Below are 8,733 nucleotides of genomic sequence, written 5' to 3' on the forward strand. Positions count from 1 at the left end.
CAGTCGTGAACAAATCTTTCCAATTATTCTGACACAACATGAATGAAGCACAAACACCCTATCTCGCAATGAAAAATGGGTAATAATAATTATATGTGTCTACTCCTAGTTGTAAATGTTTTGTTGCATGTTATCAGTGCCATTGTACAACAATATTGAACAGACAAGCCCATACAGTCCTTGTTTTTGAGACCTGACAAGGCAGATGTTGATTACAGATGCTACTAGTCTCAGTTTGATAGGGGATGTATAGGCTTTCTGTTGGGAATTGTTACCAGGCAGCAAAGAGGTTTTGTACGTATCAAATTGTAGAATCATCTAAAGTAGCCAACTGCTCAGATGCATGCACACAAGCCGGGTGGATAGAAAGGGTTACCTAATGCTGTATGCTTGTGCTGAGTGAGGCTGGGGTAACAAAACACCCAGCCTGGTACCCTGCCTCGCTCACTGGCCCTGTTAATTATTCACACCGCCTGCAGGGGCCCGCAGACCTCACACACACAACACACACACAACACACACACACAGTCAAAAGCATCTGCAGATATGTTTAATTTACGTTCTTGCAGTTGTTTTCTTTTGTTGTCGCTGGTGGCCAAATTGGCCACTGTTCTGTTAACTGAGACAGCAAGGGGGGAAGAAATGGAGGGCAGGCCTCTGCTGATGAGGAATCTGATATCACAGAAAGCATAGTGGGCATCATTCATGACGTCTTCCATTCATTCTCAGCCACCCCTCCCTCCTGAGACCTTGTAAGTGCCTATTATCTACCTTTCCTCTCCACATCAGTGGACAATCATCAGGAGCAATTAACCACTTTGTGTTGGACTAAGTGGGCTTACTGTATGGAGTAAGAGTCCTCCCTCTTTGCACAAGATCCAAGTGATAGATTTGCCAATAGTTTGACAACAGTGTGTGCTATAATCTTCTGCACACTGCACATCCACGGTCTTCATGTGAGAGTAAGGCTGAAAGGATATAGTGGGGATTTTATGCTGGACCGAGCTTGTGCATGGTTGTGTGTGTGAGCTTGACGCCTCAGGATGTGTGCCAGTTTTGAAATTGTTGACTTAGCATGAGCTTGTATAAGCTTAAATGAACGATGGCCTTCCTTCAGTGTTTATTCATTTCTGTCACAGTGCATATATACCAAGAGCTCTACCTATGGATATGCCCAGAAGCATATCACATTCCTTTGAAACTAGTTTGAGAGGATTGAAAGACTTTCCCACCACCACATCAACCCGGAGCAGAACTGACCTTGAACGTATACGTAATGGAAAAAGAGAGAAAGATCAATTGATTCAATGGAATTTCAGTTAAGCTAGTAAGATCATTGCACAGTGGAAAATAGTCTTATTTTCCTCTCAAGTGAGATCAACCTGAGGCATTGAATGATTGCCCTCACCCGCTTAACATTTACATTTTCACATTTGAATTGTGTTGCTGTGAAACCATGTGTAAAACAGCGTTGTTCCCCTGAACAAAAATAGCCCAGATCCTTACATGTATTTTGGGATTTGGCTGCTCTTATTACAGCAGTGCGAGGTGCTACAGTGTGTGCATTATGTACTTTGCTCTTAAAGCTAAAAATATTTGCTTTTCTTCCGAAAACACTGAGCAGTGTGTTGCCTTGTCACCCTCAAGAGGACTCCTCCACCTCCTCCTTTACCTCATCATCATCATCATCATCATCATCATCATCATCATCATGATCATGATCATTATCATCATCATCATCATCATCATCATTATCATCATCATCATCATCAACAACATCAACATCAACATCAACATCAACATCAAAAAGGCCAGTGAAAGACTGCAAAAGGTTTCTCTTTCACTCTTTGTCTTTCATTGACTTTTTTTGTCCTTTCTTAGTCCAATGAGAGGTAAAAAGTAGGATCAGTCGAGTGTTTCATGTTCTGAAGGGTTAGGATCAATACAAATGAGGGCAGCTTCTGCTTGATAAATGAAAATGGTCAGCGTAACTAGTACCATGAGATGGGTGTATGAGTGCGAGTTTGAAGAAGAAAGAGAAAGTGAGGCAGAAACTATCCTGCAGGTTATTCTTATGTCCAGTAGAGGGTAGTAGTAATCCATAATCAACTGCTGTGGTCACCGCATGTTTCTTCCTTAACTCTTGTCTGTCGATCCCATTTTTTCTCTGTACCCTTCTGCCTTGACCAACAGCTGATAGAACTGTTGATTAAAGTTTGACCTTTATAATGTCTGATGTTTGTAATGTTCTGATGCAAATATCTTGCAATATGTAGTGTGTGTGTGTGTGTGTGTGTGTGTGTTTGTGTGTGTGTGTGTGTGTGTGTGTGTGTGTGTGTGTGTGTGTGTGTGTGTGTGTGTGTGTGTGTGTGAAGAGAGTGTGGCTTCCTGGAGTTTCTTGTGTGGAGGTGGGCTGCAATTGTCATTCTGGCCCAGTATATATCCAGCTGTAACTCCTATTAAATCTCTCACAAAAACTTTGACAGTTGAACCCAGTGGAAGCCTTGGTAGAATTCAGCTCAAACATCAGAGGCCTTCAAATACCGTGTGATTGTGTGTGTGTGTGTGTGTGTGTGTGTGTGTGTGTGTGTGTGTAAGATTTCAAATGAAAGTTAAATGATCCATGTGGAGAATCAGGGTCCCTTCGGCAGTTTCAAAGATAAGACGAAGCCAAAAAGAGACCAATGGAGGTAGTAAATAATTGCAATAAGCAATTTTAATTGGCATGTGCTATATTTGTGAATGCAGGCCTTCTGTGTACACATGCGTTTACACAAGTGTGTATATATACATATATATATATATATGTATATATACATGCATGTGTGTTTTTGCGTGCATTTGTACGTTTGTGCGAGTGTGTGTGTGTGTATGTGTGCCAGGGTGTTTGGGATAGATGGAGCCCTGTCACTGTGTCACCATGGAGATAAGAGAAGCCTGACAGCAAGGGAGAGAGGATGACAGCTTTTATATCAATCATAGTGACTTATAACTGTGTGTGTGTGTTTGTGTGTAAGTCAAGGGGTTAGGAAGGGGTACTAAGCTAGAATAAAAAATAAATCAATGTCATGCGGTTTGTACTGTATGTCAACAGCTGTTTTCAGGTTGGCCTCATCTCTCTCGGTAATCTCTAAACTCCAGTGACCACGCACACATGATGCTCTGACACACAAAGAGACAGATGCCAGTGTGTGTCACCCATCTCTAAGTGCCTGGACAACGACCAGAAGGAGAGAGTTGGCCAAATGTTGTCCTGGCACACAACTCTACGTCTTTCAGCTTCTCTCTGATCTAATTCTCTGAGTCTAATTTACTTTCTGCTCCTGCCTGAATTCCTATTCCTCCTCTCAGCTTTACTTCTTTTTCCCTCCTTCTGTAATTTCTTCCCACTTCCTTTTCCATCTCTCTCAATATTCACTCGCTGCCTCCAAAAACTGTCCAACCCAGGGCCTCAGTGAGCCTGTAAGCTGATGCAGCGTATCTGTGAGGAATTGGGAATTCAATTGGAGAAAATCAGGCTTTCGAGTTTTCAGCCAGATATTTAATTATGGGACTGAATTATAGCTGTGTCGCTGCAGGGACACAGCGGAAAGATAATGTGACTAAGTAAACAATAAATAAGCACTAAATAAACATAAAGTCAATGCCATGCTTGATTAGAAACATAACACCCACTGCTGCCCTTGCTAAACCTCCCCTGCTTACTTTAGCCAACAAAATCCAAATAGTGTCCACTATGTACTGTATATGTGTGTTTCAGTGCGTTAATACCTTGAAGCATATCACTAATATTATCTGAATCCTTTGCCCCACAGCGGATCTCAGACAGTAGCTGAGTGAGAGGCCAGTAGTGAGATGAAACGATAGAGGAGGGGGCTTAGAAGATAGTAAGATAGAAATCTAACCTCCACTGTGATTAGGGACTGACCTCATAGGCCTGCTGTCTGCACTAATAAAGAAACAGGAAGACACACACACACACACACACAAACACACACACACACACACACACACACACACACACACACACACACACACACACACACACACACACACACACACACACACACACACACTACTCTGTCCCTTATTTTGAACTCAGTAAATCACTTGTATCTTATCAGATGATCATTTATTTCATTTCTCTCTTATATCTTTCACTCTGGGTTTTCTTGCTTTTTTATATTTCTGTCTGTTCTCTTAAAAGCTAAGGAAAGAGATAATCTTGTCATGATCTGTTCTCAGAATCTATTGTTCATGCAGTCTCTTTCATTTTCTTTGCTCCACTGAAAATGTTTTCTTTAAGTTAAAATATAAGTTCAAACAAGGTAAACTCGCCCTGGAGTTTTTCAGCCGTCACTCGTCACAGATATTTTTGCCTGGTTTCAAAAGAAAAGAAACGCTTGCTGATGTCATTATTGTGATTAACCTATTAAGGCACAATGAAAAAACAATAATCAGTGACATGAAGTGGATTCCTAAGAGCACTGCACATCTGAGAAGAGACAACAATGAACACCTATCTGTAATAAGTAATGGCTGATAACTGTCAGTCAGTGATGAGACATACTGACAGGGAATTTCATGAGCCTCTTTGCTGCTGCCGTGTTCCTGAAGGCCTCATCTGATGTCAAGTAACTGTGTTACCAGACTCGTCAGATATCAGATATCCGTACTGTAAAACATAACTCATTTTAAAGTCTGGGTTGAAGCAGGGGATAACGTGGTTATCTTCTCTCAAACTGTATATCTGTTGGAACTATGTACTGTATTCATGCATGCACACGCATGTGCAGACAGACACTCACACACACCTCCATTGAGTCAGTCAGCGAGCTCTCCATCATTGCCAGCGGTAGCCTGGTGCTCTTTGGTTGGTTGCAGGTTGATGGATGAGTCTCCCTTGAGCAGCTCTGTTAAAGCGCCTCTCTATCAGGCTACAGCCGCATGGGCCCTCACATTTGATTAGATCCCAATGGAAGCCAGTTGCTCCCTGTCATCACTCATACAGCATAGGCTCGAGATGCAACAGAGACAGCCAATGGAGCACAGAGCTTGACACGCTGAGGAAGCCATTTCGGTGCAAAGAGAGGATATTATGTGACTCATGTACAACTCTGTCTCACATGGGTGGCGGCGGCGCTGCACTTGGCTGGAGAGGAGAGATAGTGTGAAGGAGAGGGATACTCATAAAGAGCAGTGTTATTTCCATTCTTCATGGGTTATGTTCAGAGTAGAAAGCCCCATCCAAGATTCTGTCAATCAAATTGCCCACCTATTAATTTAAATTACACCTGAATGAGAATAAGAACCATTACAGCACTTCAAAACTCAACAGCCTTCTGTTGCTTTCTCTCTCTCTCTCTCTCTCTTTTTTTTTTTTTCTCTCTCTCTCTCTCTCTCTCTCTCTCTCTCTATTTCTCTCTCTCTCTCTCTCTATTTCTCTCTCTCTCTCTCTCGCTCTCGCTCTCTGTGTTTTCCCTCTCTACGTCTCTCTCTCCTTCATCTCTCATCTCCCTCCGTTGGTATTTACATGTCAATGACTTCCCTGTAAGTGCCTTTCTTTTTTTTGCCTCCTATTTACATGTCAGTAGCTTTCGCTGCTTGATGGTGCTGCCTTAAAATGAAAGTAATTTGCTCTGTGACAGTCCGACCATTTTACCAGCTATTACTCTCATCTATTCTGGTCAGTGAATACTGATGACAATGAAATCAGGGAGCTGTGAAGAGCTCGTGTTAGTGACGCTGGTTGGCAGTCCTGCCCCATTCACCTCTAAAAGAGTTGTTTAAAATGATATGCAGCATCTTTGTCCTTTTTTGTTGGTCTTTGTTAAACTATGCATTAATTTGAAACCTTTATGCAAGTTAATTGCTTTAGTGTAAAGTGTCTGCTGAAATACAGGGAGGACAATTCTTTCTGACTTCTCATCTCGGAAGCGGTTGGAATAGACGTGTTGTTTATTGCTCCAAAGCTGCCTGGTCACTGCAGCCTTAAGTCAGGCCTGACATTCTTTATGAACTACACAACAATGTGAAAGCCATTACACTTCCAGTAAATTGCTTTGAAAACTTGATAGCTGCACAAAAATAAAAAGCAATTTCAGCATGAAATCATGGTACTTCCCAGTGAGGGCCTGGAGATAAGTCTCAACTGATGATGCAGTTTAAAAATAAAGACTAATTTCCTTTTAATCAGCAGCATAGACTGTGCCGCCCAGAGTGTTAAATCACTGTTGCAGAAGTGATTTGAGGATGGGGGGATGAGATATAGTGATGAGAGGGTGCTGACATGCTCAGGGTCTGCAGCTCACATGAGTGGATGGACAGACACACGCACACACCAACTCTCTGCTCTGTTGTTTTTAAGAGTTCCATTGGCCATTAATGATTTAGTCTTACAGGCAGGACAGAAATATGACTGCTTATGACTGAAATATTGATGGAGTTGTATGAATTATTAATAGGGCTGATTTCTGGAATAAAGATGCAGTTAACCTACTGTAGTCAAAGGTGAGATACAGTGGTCCTACTGTTTTGTTGGATGCATTTACTTGTGTGTCTGACTTCCTTTGTGTTTGGGGAAAGTGTGTGTGTCTGTGTGTAGGAATGAGTCTCACCAAGTGGCTTTGTGGATCTGCGACAAATACTCATCTGTTCCTTGAGATATGCATGTATGAATGAGACAGAGTTGTACTGAGGCATCCCGCCAGTGGTGTGTTTATACTTTAAACAACTACATTGCCCACAGATTGTTAGTCAGCTGACAAAGTAGCAGCCTAGCTACTATGCACAGCACTCTTATGCCAACAACGACCTGCACGCTTTTAAGTCTGTTTGTGTTTGTGCTGCCTCCAGATGGATTTAATTTGGCACTGAAGAGCGGGTAGTTAGTGCAAATCTTAGTATGCTCTTGGATCCGGCAGACAGAGTTTTGGAATAGAGACATGTCACGTAAACAGCCCAAACCCTGCTTGTTTTGATGGATGCAAAGGATTGATTTGTATTTGTTTACAGTGGATACATTTATCTGTTCTCTCCATATCGTTAAGTTACTAATCTTCTTGTCTCCCTTCCTTGTTCCCTTGGAGATTCATAAGCTCCTCAGGTTGTCTTTCATCAGTTTGAATATTCAGTCTAACTCTCGTCTCCTCGTTTTGTGGCAGTTAGTAAACCATCGCATTGGGTTTTACTGCTGGCTGAGTTCTCAGGCTCGCGATTGTCCTTTCTCAACTCTTCACTTCATCCTCATTCCTCTCTCCCAAATTAGCGGGGCATTGGATTGATTTTTCACCCTTTTGTTTCATCTTAACATGACCCTCTGCAGAGTGTTTGACGATGTTGGGTTTTTTATGGAGCTGTGATAGATAGATATGGAGTTCTGGAGATGAGTTTGACTTGCAGCTAGAGGCAAAGGGGACAGTAATACATGCTAATGACTCGCAAAAATGAGGCCCTAGAGGTGCACGAAGAGTTTGGGCGACAGGAAAAATGGTCCAGCGCAGGCATGTTTCAAGGAAGGACAATGAACAAAAGGAGATTATTCGTAAGCATTTAGGCCTTAGCTAGGTTTGCTGGCTTGGGCTGCTTCGTCCTTCAAGTGGGTCAAGAGGACAGGGGTGGGGGTGGGGTGGGGGGTGGGGGGGGGGGTGGGGAGGGGTGGGGGGAGGCTGGGGGGTGAACAGATAGAATCTCTATCCTTAAGGGATGGAGGGAGGCTGATGGGATAGAGAGGTAAGCACGGAGAGGAAATGGAAAAATAGAGGGACGAAGATAGGAGTGAGTGGTGGAGAGAGACTATACAGTGGGGGATGCTGGGGAAGGATAGATAGATAGACCGATTGAGAGGAAGAGAGAATGGAGGAGAGGTGTTTATTCCTCTGATCCGAGTGGGAAAATAAGATAGCAAAGACTTTCAAAATTTCACCCAAATAGATGGAGCATATAATACACCAGGTGGATAAATATCCCTCCACTCACAACAATCTTTTGCAAAGCTTAGTGTTTCAGTCACATTGTGGGCCACAGGGTGAATACCTGGGTTTAGATGTCAGGTATAGATGAAACAGATTTAAGGCTGTAAAGAGATTAGCCATAAGCTATCGCTGAAAGCAGGGGGCTTTGAGTAACATCATGCACAATCACAGTGGAAGTCTGCAGAATTTGGATTGTGCAGGGTTGAAAAGTGTGTGAGTGAGTGAGTGAGTAAGAGTGTATGTGTGTCTCTAAATGATGAGGTTGAGACCCCTAGCCACCAGCTAATGGTTTCCATAGATTTATTGGCAGCACTGGCGGTACTTTGTTTTTGACTTACGAGACAAGTCACAACACGTCACCTACTCAACCAGCCTACAGACATCAGACTTAGCATCTGATCTGTCTGAATGGCTGTCGGGATGTACATGGGAATGTGTGCAGGAGAGGAATGAAAATGAAAAAGTAGTAGAAAACCCATAAGTGTTAGCTAATGTGAGTGACAGAAAGGCATTAAGTACTGGTTCAATGAAACCACAACAACTGGTGTTCGGTGGTCGATTCCACCCATGGATATTGGATATGGCTTACTATGACCACCTGTGAAATCACAGCACAGAGCATTTGAAGCCTTTAGGCAAAGTACTTTGTCTCTCCAACAATAGTGTTTTCATAACCAGCCAACTGGGAGGAGATCTAAAGAGAGAGGCAGGAGCACTAATCAATAGGAGAGGGCGGACCGGTGTCAAACGGCAAATAAAC

This window comes from Perca fluviatilis, chromosome 1 (genome assembly GCF_010015445.1).
Source record: "Perca fluviatilis chromosome 1, GENO_Pfluv_1.0, whole genome shotgun sequence".
NCBI lineage: Eukaryota > Metazoa > Chordata > Actinopteri > Perciformes > Percidae > Perca > Perca fluviatilis.